Source organism: Grampus griseus (genome assembly GCF_964374135.1).
Source record: "Grampus griseus genome assembly, chromosome: 3".
In the NCBI taxonomy this organism is placed as follows: domain Eukaryota; kingdom Metazoa; phylum Chordata; class Mammalia; order Artiodactyla; family Delphinidae; genus Grampus; species Grampus griseus.
In genome coordinates, this window is record NC_139019.1 from 82,568,983 (window position 1) to 82,591,212 (window position 22,230).

Sequence of the window (22,230 nt, forward strand, 5' to 3'; positions counted from 1 at the left end):
TCCTCTCTGTTGGATCTCTCAGCCATCCAGTCCACAAAAACTGCACCACAGCAAAAGAGGGTTTAGAGCCGACTTTGTACACAGCCTGCTCCCTCCTCATTTTGTACACAGCCTGCTCCCTCCCCTACTGGCCATTGAGGCCATCGAAGTGCCCTCCACATTTTTAAGGTGACTATATACTAATGAATTAATCTTGACTTTCTTCTACTGTGCTAAGTAAAAAATAACTCACATAAAATATTTTTAATGTTTTTAAAATGCCAGATCCTTGTTTTCTCAGTAAATGTATCCCAGTTTGGGTGTGGAAGGGGCAGATTCAGAGAGGGCTTCAAAATCCTTTTAACCTATCTGTACACACAAGTTATTGGCAAAAAAGCATTAACTTGCCTCATAGCACTTCAATTAGTTCTCAAGTATGCCTTTCTTATACTGCCTTCTTTACACATTTTTTCCATGAATAATATATTATTTTCTTCCTTGAAAGGATGTGGCAGTAAGAAATGAGATGAAAGGAGCATACACAGTATGCATCCATGTTACCTTGGAAATTATTGAACATGCTTCTCCCCGAGTTCCCTTTCCTTTGAGTTTCAAGCTGTTATAAACATTACTTTCTATAGACTAATAAAGATTCTCTTTAAAGTGACCTGGGCACTTCCAAATCAGTCAAAGTCTATTTTTTTAAAGATAGCCAGAATGTTTTGTCATTACGTTTTAAAATACATTTTTATGAAACCATCTTTTATAGTACCATGTATCAATTTTATAAATTACATCATCAGAGCCTCAATTTTTTTATGCCAAATTGGGAATATAAATAGTATATAAATGAGCCCTTAGAAAACCCAAGCACCACATTATGTACCTTTTTCAACTTATTTCCCCACCACCATCATATGCAAGGACAGATTAAGCCCCGAGTAATTCCTATAGTCTTTTATTTTCCTATCCAATCTCTGGTCATGATAATTACAAGCAGAAAGGATTACTCAAGGACAGGTAACCAGAGGGGATCTTTTCTCTTGTCTGCCATCCTATGTGCAGTTGAATTTCCTCCTCAGCATGTCTTCTCACAACACTTTCAGGATCAAGTGATTCCTGGCCAAGAAACAAAAGCAAAATCGTCCCATTCCCCCATGGATTCAAATGAAAACTGGTAATACAATCAGGTACAACTCCAAGAGAAGACACTGGAGAAGAACCAAGCTGGGTCTATAAGGAGCCTCACATATGAAGTGGCACACACTTATGCTATTAAGGTCAATTGTGTCTTACCGTATCAGGACATCACTACTGTCTGGAACAGCTGTCTGTGTTTGATGGGAGAAATGGAATGGCTCTCTTCTCTTTTCTTGATCTTTCCTCACCACTGCTCACTGTGTAGCTCAGTAATGAATATGTGAAACCTAAAAAAAAAAAAAAAAAAAAAGTACAGGTAACCAGAGGGAAAATAGTAAAAGCAAAGAGCCTATATTATCTTCATATTAGATAGAATAAGAGTTAAAATACACTTTTTATTGCTTTTGTAGATTAATATTTCCAATTCAAAAGTTAATTAATAATTCAATCTAAAGCATACACCTAAAAAACCCACATTTTTAAGTTAGCAAGCTTTATTGTTATTATTTACATTGATTTAATGTAACCTTAAAAAGTTTGGAAAAATAATCACACTTAATATTTTAAATTTTTTGGAAAGCAATAAACAAAATGGGCTTCCTTGCACAAAAATGCAGCTTCAAATTGGCCTTGGATCATATACATGACTTTAGTAATAGATTCTGTTTACCACCTAATTCTTTTCTTTATTTCTCAAAAAAATGTAAAAGTGGGTAGATTCATTCAGTAAAGCATTAAAACACATTCTCAAGTGAATCTACAGTTAAATTTAATTGAGAAAAAATACAAAATTAGCCCCCTAACCCTTAATAAGCTAACCATATATTCTAGATATAATGTAATAGTCATAATTTCAAATATTCAGTCTGTTGATGTGTCCCAATTTTTGGTTCAACTTATATGATTATTCCACCCATATGATTGTGTAGGTTGACTTTGGCTAGCTTACTTTCAATTAGTACAGAAATATTCATATCCATAGGTTAGTTGGAGAGCAACATATGCCAACTACATATGAGGCAGGTCTTGGATAACCTTGTAATTTCTGCATTACAGCCTCACCATCCTCTATTATTGACAGTTTCTGATAGAAGAAATAAATTGAAAAATTTTTTGAAGGCAATTCATCTTGGCTCTGCATACTAAAAGCCAGCAAGGTGGTATGGTACAAAGTACATGTTATCATGTGATTAAAGGAGTTTAATTCAAAATGTTCAAAGCAAATTTTTAATAGAGCAAAATAAATCACGTGTTTAAGTGTCATGTATTTTGACAACTTTTCTCTTTCCTATACCAAGATAATGGACTTTGAAGCCAGGGAGACATGGTTCCATTATTTGCTAGCTGCAGGATATCTGTGAAACTTAACCTCCAGAACTTTGTTTCCTTGATGGTAAAATGGGGTGAAGAATTTACAGAAGTGCTTTAAATGAGCTAAAGAAATGTGAGGATGCCTGGCACATTTCGTGGCATATGATACCCAATAAATGCTAGTTTCATTTTCTCATCTCCAAAATACTTAAGTAATATGTCCCTTCATTGTAATTCTGACCTTGCATTTTACATAAATCCCTAACTTTGAGATAATTTTACAATTTAGATACCAATCTTCTCAATAAAGTTGACTGCTAGCTCTTTGTGTGATTTCAACAGTAACAGAAAGTCCCCAACTCCAAAAACACCTCTCTTTACTATGGTCATACATAAAGCTTCTTTTGCAGGAGTCAAAGGCATTTATTCCAGAATTATAGATAAATCCAAAATTATAAATCCCCTGAAGAGAGATAACACCATGACTTAAATTCATACCAGGTTTTACATGACTGTTAGCAGATACTTTGCTTTGATAAATGGAGGCGAGCCGAAGTGAGAGCACAAGGGAAATGCAGTAACCTGGGCTGGGGATAGGCTTCACAGAAGAAGGAAAATGATTTTGAAATTAGAGATAAATTCAGGGACAAATTTCAAACACATGATTTTTCCTTCATACCAGATCCTGCAAAATGAGATGTGATTTACAGCACAACTTTTTTTTTAAACAACCTTTTGCCTGAGAGTGGTAGAAAATCCAGCTTAAATTATAGATTTATTTTGATCATGGCGATATTTTCTGTTTTTCTGATCAACCCAGGACGTTTACTTGATAAGAAATGGTATAATTAGAAATACGTCAGTGTCCACGGTATGACAGGCTCTGCCCATAGGTGTTGCTGGTAGGTGGAGCTGTGCGTGTCTTTAACATTCATAATTTAGTGTTATGAACTGATGTTTTCAGGCTTGTTTTCCCTATGGTTGGAGGAATAAATAAATGAACTATTGAGCTGAACTTACAGAGAAGCCACAGAAAAAATTAGATATCAAGGTTTTCAAACCAATCAGTGTGTCCAATCTCTTGCCCTCTGGAATGGTTAGGGGCTCCACTGGATGCTCTGAAATTGTTCTGGACTCAACAGGCAGTCAAACAAATAAAGAAACAAAAGAAGGAAGAGTTTTGGGTTTTTTAGCCCAACATCAATGATTCTCTGGCATGCTTCATTCAGCCCAAGACACATAACCCACTGTTTCAGTTAGCAGCAGTAGCCTGGTAAAAATATATCAGGTGATTTAAGAAAATTCTGAAAGCACTAAGCTGTCAGACTTCTCTGGTTATTCCAGCCCACAAATACAACTTCTTTTGTAATTAAAGACAGTATGATGATTTAGTACTTTGCACTTTTATCATTTTTCCTTGTTTTAGTCTGATTTTAATTCATTTTCTTAACTGTGTTATCAGTTCACCATGGTGAGGGTAACGCCTTATTATTCTAATACAAATCCCATTCTCATTTACTCTTAGACCATGGTATGTGATATTAAAAATAATAATAATAATTTGATTGATTAATTAAAAAATAAGTTGGATTATTAAAATTCACATATCAACATTTTGCTGTTTATGTCCCCCACCTCCAAATTCATATGTTGAAGCCCTAACTCCCTATGGAACTGCATTTGGAGAAGGGGCCTGTGAGGAGGTGATAGAGGTTAAATGAGGTCGTAGGATGGAGTCCTAACCCAATAGGGCTGGTGACCTTATTAGAAGAGGAAAATCACTAGCGCTCTCTCCCTCTACCATTTTAAGGATATCAAGCTGGGAAGAGAGTTCGCACCAGAAGCTGACCCTGCCAGACTTTGACCTGGGACTTCCAGCCTCAAGAACTATGAGAATAAATTTCTGTGTTTAAGTCACCGAGTCCATGGCATATTTTGGTGGCAGCCCAAATAGGCTAATACAACATTAAAACAAAACAAAACAAAAAAGAAACCCATTTTGAGGAAGCAATATGCAAATCCAATATGTATGTTTTCAATTTAAAGAACTACATTCAAAACCATAAGAAATCAATTCCTTCGTTTAAATGTACAAAGAAAGAAAATCTTTGTGCAATGATGATAGAAAACTTTGCCTTGCACTTTCAGTTATGCAGTGCCAATTTTAGAAAAAGATCATGACATGAACTGAAGAAATTCCTTACAAATTTATGAAGAAAACTAAGTCAAAATAAACATTTAAAAAATAAAGCCATTAATTATAAATAAAATCATCACATAATATTTATATAATTTTTTAAAAACTTTATAAAAAGCTTCCATAGGAAGTACCTCTCAAATATAGGCATTAATTTAAAAAATCTAAGATTGTCTTTGCTCACCAATAGGGGGCAGCAAGGCATATGAGATCCCTCACTGTTTGAAACTCAAGGGATGCTTGCCAGGTTAGCTAGGAAGTGCCGAGGGGAGCAAGGTGAGACATAACAGCATGAGATATGCAAAAAAAAAGAAACCGTTATAAGTCAGGGCCAGGCACTAGACGGAGGAGATGGTAGGAACACACAAGTCAAAATTTTATGCACACCAATGGAAAGCTTTGGGTTGGAAATGAGAATGCTTATCCTTCTAGAAATCAGTATATACCAGCAATTCCTTAATTCTTCCACCAAATTCACTAAAATAGTACAGAATGTTGGGATAATCTTGCACTTATTTCTCACAGTTAAATCTGAGTGCTTTATCTTTCTTTCTTTCTATTCATTGTCTTTAAACCTTCATGGAAAGTAGTTCCACAACATCTTGAATAGTTTGGTGGTCTACAATGACTGTTGACTATTTTTCTCCCAGGAAAAGAGAAGAGGGACTTTCAGTTGTACATAACTACAGAAAAAATAGTTTGGTCCAAGAATAGACTAGGTTTTGTGTGTCATAATATGCCCAGAGAGCTAGGCCCTAAAAGAAATTAAGCTAGGTCTAAAAGATATTAGGGCACAGGGCAGACAGCAGAAGCAAGAAGACCTACAATCCTGCAGCCTGTGGAAAAAAAACACAATTACAGAAAGATAGACAAGATGAAGAGGCAGAGGGCTATGTACCAGATGAAAGAACAAAACAAAACCTCAGAAAAACTAAATGAAGTGGAGATAGGCAACCTTCAAGAAAAAGAATTCAGAATAATGATAGTGAAGATGATCTAAGACTTTGGAAAAAGAATGGAGGCAAAGATCAAGAAGATGCAAGAAATGTTTAACAAAGACCTAGAAGAAGTAAAAAACAAACAAACAGAGATGAACAATACAATAACTGAAATGAAAAACACACTAGAAGGAATAAACAGCAGAATAACTGAGGCAAAAAAAACGGATAAGTGACCTGGAAGACAGAATGGTGGAATTCACTGCTGGGGAACAGAATAAAGAAAAAAGAATGAAAAGAAATGAAGACAGCCTAAGACACTTCTGGGAAAATATTAAATGCAACAACATTCGCATTATAGGAGTCCCAGAAGGAGAAGAGAGAGAGAAAGGACCAGAGAAAATATGTGAAGAGATTATAGTCGAAAACTTCCCTAACATGGGGAAGGAAATAGCCACACAAGTCCAGGAAGTGCAGCAACTCCCATACAGGATAAACCCAAGGAGAAACACACTGAGACACACAGTAACCAAATTGGCAAAAATTAAAGACAAAGGAAACTTTTTGAAAACAGAAAGGGAAAAACGACAAATAACATACAAGGGAACTCCCATAAGGTTAACAGCAGATTTCTCAGCAGAAACTCTACAAACCAGAGGGAGTGGCATGATATACTTAAAGCGATGAAAGGGAAGAACCTACAACCAAGATTACTCTACCTGGCAAGGATCTCATTCAGATACAACAGAGAAATCAAAAGCTTTACAGACAAGCAAAAGCTAAGAGTATTCAGCACCACCAAACCAGCTCTACAACAAATGGTAAAGAAACTTCTCTAAGTGGGAAACACAAGAGAAGAAAAGGACATACAAAAACAAACCCCAAAAAATTAAGAAAATGGTCATAGGAAATACATATTGATAATTACCTTAAATGTGAACGGATTAAATGCTCCAACCAAAAGACACAGGCTTGCTGAATGGATACAAAAACAAGACCCATATATATGCTGTCTACAAGAGACCCACTTCAGACCTAGGGACACATACAGACTGAAAGTGAGGGGATGGAAAAAGATATTCCATGCAAATGGAAATCAAAAGAAAGCTGGAGTAGCAATACTCATATCAAATAAAATACACTTTAAAATAAAGAATGGGGCTTCTCTGGTGGTGCAGTGGTTGAGAGTCCGCCTGCCGATGCAGGGGACACTGGTTTGTGCCCCGGTCCGGGAAGATCCCACATGCCGCGGAGTGGCTGGGCCCGTGAGCCATGGCCACTGAGCCTGCGCGTCCGGAGCCTGTGCTCCGCAACAGGAGAGGCCACAGCAGTGAGAGGCCCGCGTACTGCAAAAACAAATAAATAAATAAATAAAATAAAGAATGTTACAAGGACAAGGAATGACACTACATAATGATCAAGGGATCAATCCAAGAAGAAGATATAACAATTATAAATATATATGCACCCAAAACAGGAGCACCTCAATACATAAGGCAACTGCTAACAGCTATAAAAGAGGAAATAGCCAGTAACACAATAATAGTGGGGGACTTTAACACCTCACTTACACCAATGGACAGATCATCCAAAGTGAAAGTAAATAAGGAAACAGATGACACAATAGACCAGATAGATTTAATTGATATTTAGAGGACATTCCATCCAAAAACAGCAGATTACACTTTCTTCTCAAGCACACACGGAACATTCTCCAGGATAAATCACATCTTGGATCACAAATCAAGCCTCAGTAAATTTAAGAAAATTGAAATCATATCAAGCATCTTTTCAGACCACAACGGTATGAGATTAGAAATCAATTACAAGGGAAAAAATGTAAAAAAACAAACAAATGGAGGCTAAACACTATGTTACTAAATAACCAGGAGATCACGGAAGAAATCAAAGAGGAAATCAAAAAATACCTAGACACAAATGACAATGAAAACACGATGATCCAACATCTATGGGATGCAGCAAAAGCAGTTCTAAGAGGGAAGTTTATAGCTATACAAGCCTGCCTCAAGAAACAAGAAAAACCTCAAATAAACAATCTAAACTTACACTTGAAGGAATTGGATAGAGAAGAACAAACAAAACCCAAAGTTAGCAGAAGGAAAGAAATCATAAAGATGAGAGCAGAAATAAATTAAATAGAAACAAAGAAAACAATAGCAAAGATCAATAAAACTAAAAGCTGGTTCTTTGAGAAGGTAAACAAAACTGATAAACCCTTAGCCAGACTCATCAAGAAAAAGAGGGAGAGGACTCAAAGCAATAAAATTAGAAATTAAAAGGGAGAAGTTACAACAGACACCGCAGAAATACAAAGCATCCTAAGAGACTACTACAGGCAACTCTATGCCAATAAAATGGACAACCTTGAAGAAATGGACAAATTCTTAGAAAGGTATAACCTTCCAAAACTGAACCAGGAAGAAATTGAAAATGTGAACAGACCCACCACAAGTAATGAAATTGAAACTGTGATTAAAAATCTTCCAACAAACAAAAGTCCAGGACCAGATGGCTTCACAGGTGAATTCTATCAAACATTTAGAGAAGAGCTAACACCTATCCTTCCCAAACTCTTCCAAAAAATTGCAGAGGAAGGAACACTCCCAAACTCATTCTATGAGGCCACCATCACCCTAATACCAAAACCAGACAAAGATACTACGAAAAAAGAAAATTACAGACCAATATCACTGATGAATATAGATGCAAAAATCCTCAACAAAATACTAGCAAACAGAATCCAACAACACATTAAAAGGATCATACACTATGATCAAGTGGGATTTATCCAAGGGATGCAAGGATTCTTTAATATACGCAAATCAATGTGATACACCATATTAAAAGATTGAAGAATAAAAACCATATGATCATCTCAATAGATGCAGAAAAAGCTTTCAACAAATTCAACACCCATTTATGACAAAAACTCTCCGGAAAGTGGGCATAGAGGGAAACTACCTCAACATAATAAAGGCCATATACGACAAACCCACGGCAAACATCATTCTCAATGGTGAAAAACTGAAAGCATTTCCTGTAAGATCAGGAACAAGACAAGGATGTCCACTCTTGCCACTATTATTCAACATAGTTTTGGAAGTCCTAGCCACAGCAATCAGAGAAGAAAAAGAAATAAAAGGAATATAAATTGGAAAAGAAGAAGTAAAACTGTCACTGTTTGCGGATGACATGATACCATACATAGAGAATCCTAAAGATGCCACCAGAAAACTACTCGAGCTAATCAATGAATTTGTTAATGCACAGAAATCTCTTGCATTCCTATACACTAAGGATGAAATATCTGAAAGAGAAATTAAGGAAACACTCCCATTTACCATTGCAACAAAAAGAATAAAACACCTAGGAATAAAACTACCTAAGGAGACAAAAGACCTATACGCAGAAAATTATAAGACACTGATGAAAGAAATTAAAGATGATACCAACAGATGGAGAGATATACCATGTTCTTGGACTGGAAGAATCAAAATTGTGAAAATGACTATACTACCCAAAGCAATCTACAGATTCAATGCAATCCCTATCAAAGTGCCAATGGCGCTTTTTACGGAACTAGAACAAAAAATCTTAAAATTTGTATGGAGACACAAAAGACCCCGAATAGCCAAAGCAGTCTTGAGGGAAAAAAACAGAGCTGGAGGAATCAGACTTCCTGACTTCAGACTATACTACAAAGCTACAGTAATCAAGACAATATGGTACTGGCACAAAAACAGAAACACCAATCAATGGAAGAAGATAGAAAGCCCAGAGATAAACCCACGCACCTATGGTCAACTAATCTATGACAAAGGAGGCAAGGATATACAATGGAGAAAAGACAGTCTCTTCAATAAGTGGTGCTGGGAAAACTTGACAGCTACATGTAAAAGAATGAAATTAGAACACTCCCTAACACCATACACCAAAATAAACTCAAAATGAATTAGAGACCTAAATGTAAGACTGGACACTATAAAACTCTTAGAGGAAAACATAGGAAGAATACTCTTTGACATAAATCACAGCAAGATCTTTTTTGATCCACATCCTAGAGAAATGGAAATAAAAACAAAAATAAACAAATGGGACCTACTGAAACTGCAAAGTTTTTGCACAGCAAAGGAAACCATAAACAAGACGAAAAGACAACCCTCAGAATGGGAGAAAATATTTGCAAATGAATCAACTGACAAAGGATTAATCTCCAAAATATATAAACAGCTCATGCAGCTCACTATTAAAAAAACAAGCAACGCAATCCAAAAATGGGCAGAAGACCTAAATAGACATTTCTCCAAAGAAGACATACAGATGGCCAAGAAGCACAAGAAAAGCTGCTCAACATCACTAATTATTAGGGAAACGCAAATCAAAACTAACATGAGGTACTACCTCACACTAGTTAGAACGGGCATCATCAGAAAATCTACAAAGAACAAATGCTGGAGAGGTTGTGGAGAAAAGGGAACCCTCTTGCACTGTTGGTGGGAATGTAAATCGATACAGCCACTATGGAGAACAGTATGGAGGTTCCTTAAAAAACTGAAACTAGAAGTACCATATGAGCCAGCAATCCTACTACTGGGCATATACCCTGAGAAAACCATAATTCAGAAAGACACATGCGGGCTTCCCTGGTGGCGCAGTGGTTGAGAGTCCGCCTGCCGATGCAGGGGACACGGGTTCGTGCCCCGGTCCGGGAAGATCCCACGTGCCGCAGAGCGGCTGGGGCCCGTGAGCCATGGCCGCTGAGCCTGCGCATCCGGAGCCTGTGCTCCGCAACGGGAGAGGCCATAACAGTGAGAGGCCCGCGTACCGCAAAAAAAAAAAAAAAAAAAAAAAAGAAAGACACATGCACCGCAATGTTCACTGCAACACTATTGACAATAGCCAGGACATGGAAGCAACCTAAATGCCCATCGACAGACGAATGGATAAAGAAGATGTGGTACATATATACAATGGAGTATTACTCAGCCATAAAAAGGAACAAAATTGGGTCATTTGTAGAGACCTGGATGGATCTAGAGACTGTCATACAGAGTGAAGTAAGTCAGAAAGAGAAAAACAAATACCGTATATTAACGCATATATGTGGAACCTAGAAAAATGGTACAGATGAACCAGTTTGCAGCGCAGAAATTGAGACACAGATGTAGAGAACAAACGTATGGACACCAAGTGGGGAAAGCGGCAGGGGGGTGGGGGTGGGGGTGTGATGAATTGGGAAATTGGGATTGACATGTATACACTGATGTGTATAAAACTGTTGAGTAATAAGAACCTGCTGTATTAAAAACTAAAGAAAATAAAATTTAAAAAATTTTTTAAATTTAAAAATTAAAAAATAAATTTAAAAAAGATATTAGGCAATGAGAAAATTTTGAATTGTTTAATTCCTTACTAGTTTCACCATATTAATATGGTACCCCTTCATAGTTATTATGTATTTGGTAAATGCAGAGGAAGTGGATAAATATTTTGCTGGATAGTCAAAAAGGTTGTAAGATGGTAGATCAATTTTCTCGCCTAGCCACAAAGTTAACAGTTTATAGCTTTCCCTACTTACTGAAGTAACTTTATAATGTTTCCATGCAGAGCATTTCAGTGCTGAAAAGATTATAGGGAACCAGAAGGAAAAGAAGCTCAGAGCTTATTTTCTGATGAATCTATATAAACTCTGACTTCCTTGCTCTTTCTCCACTGAGCAAAATGCGTATGTTGAACATTTTAGAAGGACCAAACTTCCACTTAGGACCAAGATACAAAAAAGAAAGGGGAGTAGGTGGAGGAGCGGGTGGGGAGAGGAGAAGAAGAAAAAGCAAGCCAACAAACAAACAAAATACCAGCACATATCACCACGTCTGACAGCACCAGGATTGATGCTAAATTTTCAGAAATGAAAGTTTATACACACTCTACCTTTTCTGGTCTCTGACTATCTTAGCATCAGAAACACGAGCAAACTCTTCTGCTAGGATTAAGGAAAGAGATTTTCCTTCAAGACTTGATTTCAGCCTGCAGTAAATTTTTATGACCAAGTTATTAACTCCTGAAAAATGGGATTTATAATGGAAATACTGATAGATTCCTAATGGTAGCTGTGCTGGCAGGCACCTATATATTAGCCTTAATAATGTCAAATTGTGAAACTAAAGTGATTGAAAACCTACTAACTTACACTTAAGGAATCTCTGCTTCAGTAGTTTTTGATATCTCCCTCATTTGAATGATTTTTCAGGCTGTTCTAAAGACTAGTGCCTTGTATTTGTCAGAATGAGAGTTACAATACCGTGGGGTTTTGTGAGCATCATAAACTTAAAACAGCATATTTATTTCTGAATAGTTCAAGACTCTGTGGTCCTTTTCTATTTAGGAAATTTACCTGCATAAAAATCTTGAGTTCTCCAGCTATAAATTCTATAGCCTGAGGCCTTTCTCCTTTTCCTCCCATTTTTTATACATTTTATTCTTCTTTCTAGTGGCTCACTGAACAGCTGAAGGGGATAACAATGTAATTTCATGAACAGTGATCAAAAAGAAAAAGAAATATATCCTTGACTTGGGTGGATAAGCAGACTCCCCACACTGTTAGTAGAATTACAGCTGGATGCCAGACTTTGATTGGCTTGATCTCATTACATAACGTATTCCCTGCAACTGTCTTCTGTCATGGCCTGTTTTATGTGACCTGACAGCCCGTATATAGATGTAGCAGTAAATACATGCTGCCACTGCTTAAACAAAAATTTTCCTATCATCACGTTTATCAGGATAAATGTATTGCCAGATATATTCTTCTTTCTGAGTTGATATGAGCAGAGCTCGGCACATGTCATCTCTCCTTCCTCAAGGGGCTCTTCTGAAGCTCTCATTTGGCATTTAAAAACATTGAACATGGTTGAATGGATCCAGATGCATTCTCTAACAGAAGTTATGGAAACATGGACAACAGCTTCATCCTATAAAGTATTATATTATTTCAGGGCTATTCTGACATGGAGTGGGAAATTCAAAATACTTTTGCCCTGAATCAACTGTAGCATACAGAATAAGAAGAAAAATCAAATCAGTCATTAGAGAAAATTCTGAAAACCCATGCTTAAAAGCTTTGGGGATGTGGGAAGCCATTTCTCACAGGTTGTGTGTTTTTAAGAATGATTTGAACAAAATCATGTAAACATCATAGATTGAGAAATATAATGCTGGTTCTGATTTCAGAGGTATGTGTTTAAAAATCTAACACAGCACATATAGAAAATAGCAATAATACCCAGGACGCAAGCAGTACATTTACACAGCTCCATCACAAATACTAAACAGATTTCCCTTAGCCTTTATAAGCCACTAGGAACAATGCAAGAATTTCAGGTAACCACCCAGCTTTCTATTTCCATCGCTGACATGCTTACCCTTTGCGTGCAGACCTCTAGGTGTGGCTGACAGCTGTAAGCCTGTTATATTTCAGCTGCCATCTGGCAGTAGAGATTCAATCCATTGCTTCAATCACAGTGGCCTGTTTTCTCTAGCTCTAGGAATTGCACTAAAGTGCATGATTTAAATGTCTTCACCGTCAAATTACTGTTGTTTAGTTCATCAAGATAAATTTTAAAAAACCATGGCGGGGAAGTATATGCCCTAAAGAGTATTATTTGTTGCAGGGAAGAAAAGCATTGAAAATCAACAGTTGCTGAGAGACCTCAAATTAGTTTTATTCATAATGCTAGGTTTTATAAGTGTCAGGTAACAGAACAATAATTACCAAATAAGCCAAATACTTAACATATAAAAGCCCCAATTCAAACATTTGGGTAGGAAAATGCAGTGTTTTGAAGAATTAGAAGTCCATAAAATCTTTGCCTTTTAGCTCACTACCCTCTCAAGATAATTTTTCATTCATTTTGCAGTTCATTTGTTGGGCGATTGTTCTCTATCAGGCACTGTGCAAGGCAGTGGGAATAGAAAGATAAATAAGACATAGTCCTTGCCTTCTGAATGCTGATAAGAGAACAGCCTTAGATTTACGACCCACTGTAAGTCACTACTTCTTTGTCACAAAAGAAAACACAGCTGACAGTGGGGAACTGGGAAAAACATGGCTGCCAGCTTTGCATAATCATGCCTGGTTTTTGGTAGGTTTCCCTGCACACCACAGCATACACCACCAGAGGATGTCTACAGTTGTTCTCAACTTTTTATTTACCCAGATGCACTTAAGGGATGTGACACATTCGTATCAGCAGTTGTATCTCACTTCGTTGGTAACTTTCAATGTGGGGAGTGGGAGTGTGGGAGATGTGGGCAGTGGGAGAGTTTTCACAAAATTCTCTGTTTGAAAAAGACCCAGAGCTGGTTTTCATTGTACCCTTCATTCGCCTTGAGAATCACTGCTCCACCATGCAGAACTGAACTGTGCAAGGGGGATGAGTTTCCATGTGTGCCCTTGTGTGATTAAGGAAGACAACTGAGAAGACAACTGTGAGCTTTACTAACTATGAGCTTTATGTATAAATTGCCCCACTTCACCTTCTCCACTCTAGGGAACATAGGCTTTCTATTTATGAAGAGCAGATTCTCTCTCTTATCTCCTCACATTACTCTCCTAAGTTCTTTGGCTTCAATATTTTTCTAGGCTTTCCTGCAAACAATACAGACAATTTTCAGATTTGGGATTTGGGGGATTCTTATTCTACTTCTGGGAGAATTCTATCAGAATATCAGGTAAAGCCCAGGACCCTAAGTTTACATAAGCCAGGTCTCCAGGGATAGTCAGAGAATGAGACTCACTCAGACATAACCACCAAATGGAAGTTTGAATAAATCAGATTAAACATACAGAAGGATTGAGAAAAGAATGGAAGAGGCAGAAGCTATCATAAGTTACTGCATTTAGTTATTAAATTCTGATCTCCCCACTGGATTGTAGAAACAAAAACCAGGGAGAGAAAAGAAAGGAAAAATATAATAAGAAAATGAAAAGTTTCCACAAGGGATACTGGTTGATAAAAGGGTATCCAAGAAATAAACCCTGTCCCCATCACCTCTCCATTCTCCACAGTGGAGATAGAGGGAGATCTGACCATTTCATTCCTTCTTAATTCTTCTTTAGTTCCCATCTCTACAGAATGACAGCCAACCAACCAGACTATTCAGTGAGGGGGGTATGTGAGTCCATGCCCTGTGTCGCACCTTCCTGCTGTGCCCCATGTCCATCCATGTCTGGCAAAGCCCAGTTGCTTGCAGTTCCGCCCTCCACTTCTCTCACCTCCCATGTCCCATGCTGTTTTCTGCCTCCATGATTTTGCCCTTGCTATTCCTTCTGCTAAGTACCGTACCCCCTCTCCACTTTCCCTAGTCTGGCTGGTTCTCACCTACTCATCAACACTTACTATGATCATCTCCTCTAGGAAGCACCCCTGTTTCCCCAGGTTGGTCAAAGGTCCCCTTCCTTATATTCCCATAGCAACCAAGATACATTTATGTTTTTCTCCTACTATATGTATATTTAAATGATCTGTTTCTGCATGTGTTTCTTCATCTAGACTGTGAGCTCTATGAGGCTAATGAGCTAAGTACAATGCCTGGAGATAACAGACTTCAAATAAGTTGGGTTTTTTGGTTTTTTGTTCACTAAACTGAAAAGCAAGTATTAAGGGGAAAATCCTGTTTTAATATCAGGACAAAACTTATGGGTAAGATAATGTTGAGCGTATTAATGGATTTACATTGCTAGCCACCACAAAAATACAAAATCAAATGTCATCAAAGCTAAAAATTCTCAAATGTATACACCTCACACCCATGTCTGTCATCATAATGAGGGTAGATAGTCTGGACTGGAAGTTAAAGGGTGGGCTCTGGAGACTGCTCACTGATTTCACCTGCTCCACCAACTGTCAGCTGAATAGCTTTTAGCCAGTTGCTGAGCCACTTCTGCCTCAGTTTTTCTTCTGTGAAATGGAAGTAATAATTGTGTTGTTGTGAGACTTAAACAAAACAATGTATGTAAAACATTATTAAAGCTTATTACTTTCACTATTGTAGCCGTTTTTCTTCCTTACCATATTGCTTTCCCAATGCATTTCCATCTGTCGTAGCAACCATCTATTGAGTGGTAAAGCATACTACATAAATTACTACTAATCCTCACAACCCTGTAATGGAAGTATTGTTAGCTTCCATTTTATAGATGATGACAGTGAAACTCAGATTAAATATATTACCCACAGTCTCACTAGTAGTAGTTGGTGGATCCAGGAAATAAAGCCAAAATCAGCCAGCTCCAAGCCCAGCACTTTTTCACAAAACCAAGATGCTTTCTCAACATCTTGAAAACTAAAATTGTGTGGGTTTTATAATTCTATAGTCTCCTAGAATGTGGTTGTATGATTTCAACCAATCTAGAAAATTTTCCCACCCAAAGTACCACCTCTCTCACATCCTAAAGCTTGGTAGTCCTTAAAAAGGCAATGACATTTTTAGCTCCACAATCAGAAATGAAACAAAAAAGAGCAACTGTTCCTGAGAAGTAACACTAATAAAGTGTTAATGACAAATATGAAGTCATTTCCTGAAAGCAATCTTAGTAGAAAGTATCAAAAGAAAAAGGGAAGTGTAAAAAGTCACTTAACTGCTGAAGGCAGAAAAAAATGAAAGGCAATTTTTTAGTAGTTATTTTTTTAAGCTTTTTAAAATTATCTCTGATGATTTGCTTAAAGCTATGAAAATCTTTTCATGAATATGCTCAACATTTATTCGAACTTTTGAATGTCTTGTCAAGGGATTCACAACCCATAAAGCCCAAACCTAGATTTTAGCTCAAGGCTCCCTAGCTGGGGGCCAATGAGGCCAACACAAAGACTTTGCATCACAGACCAATATGAGAAAACGAAGGATTAAAAAATCTTAAGGAGGCAAATTCAAGCTGTGTCCATAGCTCACAGACTTACCACCAATGTTATAGACTCTTCTCCACTAACTTTGAAATGCCCCAGACTTTTCCATGTTATCATCAGGTTAAGAACTAATGACCTGAAACATTAAATAGTATGCACCTCCCACAACTCTTAATACTTATTTTATAATGCTCCAAAATGTGGGAAAAAATTTGTTCTAAACGAGGCTTTCTTGACCATATGTAACACATTCTGATGAAGCTAAGAGAAGGGAGTATAGCATTGGACTTCGTGGATTATATGAATATGAATTGTCTCAGAAATATGAGAGAAGCAAAATGGTCTCCTCTGTTAGGTGGAGCCCATTTCCTCTCCCCAGTGAGCCCCTTTTCCCTTTTTCTCCCACTCCAGTCCCAGACTCAGCTGGCACCTGCTACAGTACTGTCATCCATGAGGGCCCAATGACTCCTCATTTGCACTTGTCTGTGCACTATAAATTCTGAGAAACATCTCCATCTGTCCATTCATTCCACTGGCCAAACTGAGATCACATGCCATTACAGTTGCTGCTAACTTCTTTCCATATTGTATTGGTCAGAGATGTCAAAACTGAATAGATTGAGAGAGAAGCTATTCAGTCTTTGAAGGTCAGGTCATGGTGCTTGTCTAGGGAGCATCATTGAGAGTTATGGTGAAGCCACTGATTCAAATATAACATATTACTTTTCATATGGCTTTCACACATATCCTTAACCTAGCCACCAAGAACTGTGTCAAATGCTGTCACAACCATGGTAACCAGAGGCCAAGATGCAGGAAAAAGAATACTCTGGTTGCAGCACAATTTTTGCAATCTTGAAATTATAATAAATAGGGTTGTTCCATTTTTATTAAGCATTCATGACTTTGCTCTGAACCAAAAGAGAGCTGCATAGGAATGTAAGAAACAATGTAGCCATTTACTAAGTGAAATGGTATCAAAACATGGGCTAGAATTTTGCTTGTGAAGAACATTTAGATGAAGCACTTACAATGTCACAAAAGTAATCCCCCCAATTAAAAAAAAATCAGTTCAAAAAGCTATAGCAGTCTGTCAATGAAAGAAATATCAAGCAGATGTTTCCCTTATTTCCAAATATATTTAGAATTCTGAGGGAAAACCTCAATGGATGTTTTTATTATGCATCTGTTGTGGTCAACATCCGGCACCAGCTCTCACCAATTCATCAATCCCACCAAACTGTGTCTCCTTTCAGCTTACAGAGAAACTGTAAACAACCCACAGGGTAGAGCATAGATTTTATTTTTTTCTTCTTTCTCTCTTTCTTTGCTTTCTTCTTGGTTTTCTTTTTTGTCTGTTTTGTTTTTTATAGCAAGATGAAAGCAGCACAGAAAACAGAAAAAGTCTATTTGTACCATTTATAAACTATATGGTAAACGTGCCTCCTAAAGAAGGAATTGCAAATGCAGTTAGAGGGAGTAGGATGAGAGAATTTAAATTCTTTTTTAGAGAAAATGAGTTGTCTTGCAACTGCCAATCTTCCATTCATTCATTCATTTAACAGGTATTTTTTACTAACTACTAGTACATAGTACATAGAACAGTACATAGTACAATGCGTTAGGACCTATGGATAGCTACACAAATTAAAAATAGAAAATTCTTGCTCTTTTGCAAGACAGGGCATGTACTAAAAGAGCTATTATAAAAATCTGAAAGTCAGGGGTCAAGACCTGCTGCTGATCTTATTTATGAGACTTTCATTTATATAAACTGAGGAACATTTTCAGGCCCCAGCACAGGAAATAAGGGAAAACTTTCTACCAGTTATTCCAAGGAAAGAGAGATAGATTAAATTCCATTACAAAGAACATAGTTATCATCCAAATTATTTTGTTTTTTAGACTTTGTATAAGTGGGTCATTGACTAAAGATCAGGATTTTGTTTTTGTAAGAGAAAAAAACACTTTGTTATCACACTTGTTATACTGTATTTCTTTGCACAACAGATTTTTAAAGCCACTTTTTCTCAATTGCCTAAAATCTTACTGAAAATTTTAATAAGTGAACAGACTTGACTTGCATTAATGAATTATACTCCTATTTGTGGGAACTTACTTGTACACACATGTTCATACAATTTCTAGACAGAAGTTCAGGATGTATATTATGGCTCTTGATTTCAAGTGAAGAAACTCGACTTGAACTAACTTGGGCAGAAATAGAGAAATCATTAACTCATGACAAAGGAAACAGCAAGAGCTGCTGGAACAAGGAACTCACACACATCTTCAGGACTCCTTTGCTCTCTGCTTCTTTCTATGTTAGGAACTGCTAATTGCTCCAAAGCAGGCAGGTCTCTCCATGGCTGCAGGAGACTTGAATAGTGGCAGCAAGCTCTGGGTTCAGATCATCCCAGATTCACCATCAAAAAGAATAAATTCTTTTCTACCATTCTTGATTCTCACCCTAACCTTAGTCTGAAACTTCTCCAAAACATACAATTGAAGTATTCACCTCCAACTCATTACTAAAGCCTTTGAGATAGTGTCTGGAAGAAAGGTAGCTCCAATTCAAACCATGTGGCGAGTTGGGATGGGGGATGGGGGGTGGGGTTGGGGGGAAGAAAGAAAGAAATTCTACAAAGGTAGGAAGAACTGGTCCTCCAAAGAGAAGGATGCTAGACAGACAAGTGATTATGATGACCCCAAGTGTGGCTTAGATATCTTAAAACATTTTATGCTATTGTGATTGTTTTTCTCAGAGCTTCATAGTTTCTGTGATGTTCATTTGTTATTGATATACGACTTCTCCTAATTTTCTTTTGTTTTTCTGTTCTAGCACAAAGTACATTACTTGTGATTGGAAATAATGGAATTCTACCCAGGATTATCATGTGATTCTTTGTATATTATAACATTTTATTTATCATTATTTAACATCAATAACAGTATTAAAATATCTGCTTATAAATGTCAGTAATTAAAAGAAACATATTAGAGATTTGGGCCATTTCTCGTACCATCTATTTCTTTAAACATTTACACTGAACTTAGATTTTTTTTAAAAAGTGCTACTAATAAGTTCAGACAGACCTATTCTTATAATGCAATTTCTTTCTATATCGTTGCAATCAAAATGTCTTGCTCAAACTGCACTTACTACTATGACTTAAGGGGGAAAATCATAGATAATTTTAGCTTTCTAAATGGCAATTCCTTTTCAAGTTCAAATTGGAATTGATTCAAATGAGTGAAGATTAGTTCCATTATTTTCCCTTTCTACAATGCCCGTCTCCCATTTGTTTAATGCCATGAGCTATTCATTCTCTATTTTCTTCACTTTCATTCCACGTATATTCATATCTATAGCTTCTTATTTCCCAGGTATGCTATTTTTAATTTCATAAAGTCTAGATGAGATTCTTAAATTTGAACCTTGTAGCATAAAAAGGGGTCAGACAGCTGAATGTAATTAAGATTGATTGCCAATTCAACAATAAAAACAACAAGCCAGATAAGGGGTTTAGCGTCTGTGCCAAGCAAGTAAGAAAGAATCAAATTACCTAGTAGCTGGAATGAAACCCTTGAATTTTGGAAGACTGAAGACTGGTGATATAATAAACTCATAAGTGGGTGTCAACATCTATTAAGATGTACTATATTGTGCTCTCTTTGGGCCCAGTAAGATATAATATACTTGCTGGGAAGATCCAGGGAAATGTGTTCAACTACAAATAATAAACTTATTCCATATTGAGTGGGGACCATAGGACATTTCAGCATAGCCACAGAGCCCCTGGGTCTCAGAATTCCGTGTCGTAGAGTTTTCAGGAAACCTACACGTATTGTTCCATAAAATCCAGTATGCACACTGCTAGTGGTGTGATAATTTTAGGTAGTACCTACCTTTACTCAGCTTTTAATATATTTACTCTAAAATAAACATTAGAATTGTATATTAGAAAAAATATAACATTCACCACACCAACATAATTTGTTAAGACTAAGAGTGAAGAAGATATTTAAGGTAAAAAAGGGATAAATTTAGAGAAAAATATTCAGTATTCAGTTGTTCATTCTACAAGCATTAAGCAGGTGGTCAGAGCTGATCTCCTTGGGAAGGTGAGATTTGAGGAGACTTGGAGAAGCCGAGGGAGTGAGCCGAGTACATGTCTGGGAAAGAGTGTTCCATGTAGAGGGAAGAGTTAAAACAGAAGCCCTAAAGTAGGAGTGCCTGGTGTGTGCAAGGAACAATAGGGAGGCCAGTGTGGCTGGAGCAGAGAGAGTAGGCCAAAGAGATTACATGGAGCCAGATCAGGTAGGGCCTTCTAAGTGGTGACCATAATTTAACATACAGTCTGGGACACATTAGAATAAAAGAGGACACATTTATTTAATAATTACACCAAACTGCAAATCAAAACTACAGTGAGGTACCACCTCACACCAGTCAGAATGGCCATCATTAAAAAGTCCACAAGTAACAAATGCTGGAGAGGGTGTGGAGAAAAGGGAACCCTCTTGCACCATTGGTGGGAATGTAAATTGATACAGCCACTATGGAGAACAGTATGGAGGTTCCTTAAAAACTGAAAATAGAGCTACCATATGACCCAGCAATCCCACTCCTGAGCATATACCCAAACAAAACTATAATTTGAAAAGATACATCCACCCCTATGTTCACAGCAGCACTATTTACAATAGCCAAGACATGGAAGTAAACTAAATGCCATGGAACATTATATATATATGTATGTATGTATATGTATATATATATACATATATATATATATAATGGCATATTACTCAGCCATAAAAAAGAATGATATAATGCCATTTGTAGCAACATGGATGGACCTAGAGATTATCATACTAAGTGAAGTAAGTCAGAAAGAGAAATACCATATGATATCACTTAAATATGGAATCTAAAATATGACACAAATGAACTTATCTATAAAACAGAAACTCACAGACATAGAGAACAGATTTGTGGTTGTGGGGCAGGGGGAGGTGGGGGAGGGATGTACTGGGAGTTTGGGATTAGCAAATGCTAATATATATATATTATATATAGAAAGGATAAACAACAGGGTTCTACTGTATAACACAGGGAAATATATTCAATATCCTGTAATAAACCATAATGGAAAGGAACATGAAAAAGTATATATATTATATATATATATCTGAATCACTTTGCTGTACAGAAATTAACACAACATTGTAAATCAACTATACTTCAATTAAGTAAATTAAAAAATAATAATAATTACACCAAACTAACATGCATAAATGGGGTTTATCCCAGTCGACCTAGAACATAGGTTCACTCTACTTATAGGACAATGTAAGGACTTTGGCATTTACTCTGAGTAAAATGGAGAGCCACTGAAGATGTTTTTAAAGGATTATCCTTGCTGCTATGTTGAGAATAAACTCCAGTGGAGCAGGAGTAAAAACAGACAGTGGGTGATAAGCAAATGACCAAGTCTGGGACCACTGTTTCAGCACATGTGGTAATGTTAATTCTCTTGATCCAGGATAATTCTGTTGGGTCTCTAGAATAGGTCATATCAGGATAAGACATCATCCTGAGTTTATTCTACATCCAAGATATCACCACTTACCTTCCATACCACTGGGCTAGGTACTAGAATTATAAAAATTAAAACCATACACCTAAACTCAAGAAATCTGATTGATGAGATAGAACATATATTTAAGTAACACA

At 36.9% G+C, this 22,230-nt stretch overlaps 1 pseudogene across 1 annotated transcript; it reads left to right on the plus strand.

Annotated features, from left to right (window-relative positions):
• Positions 1-1,062: 1,062 nt before the first annotated feature.
• Positions 1,063-1,218, plus strand: LOC309820082 (large ribosomal subunit protein eL39-like; annotated as a pseudogene). The gene has a single exon. The product of its transcript is annotated as a large ribosomal subunit protein eL39-like (transcript).
• Positions 1,219-22,230: the final 21,012 nt, after the last annotated feature.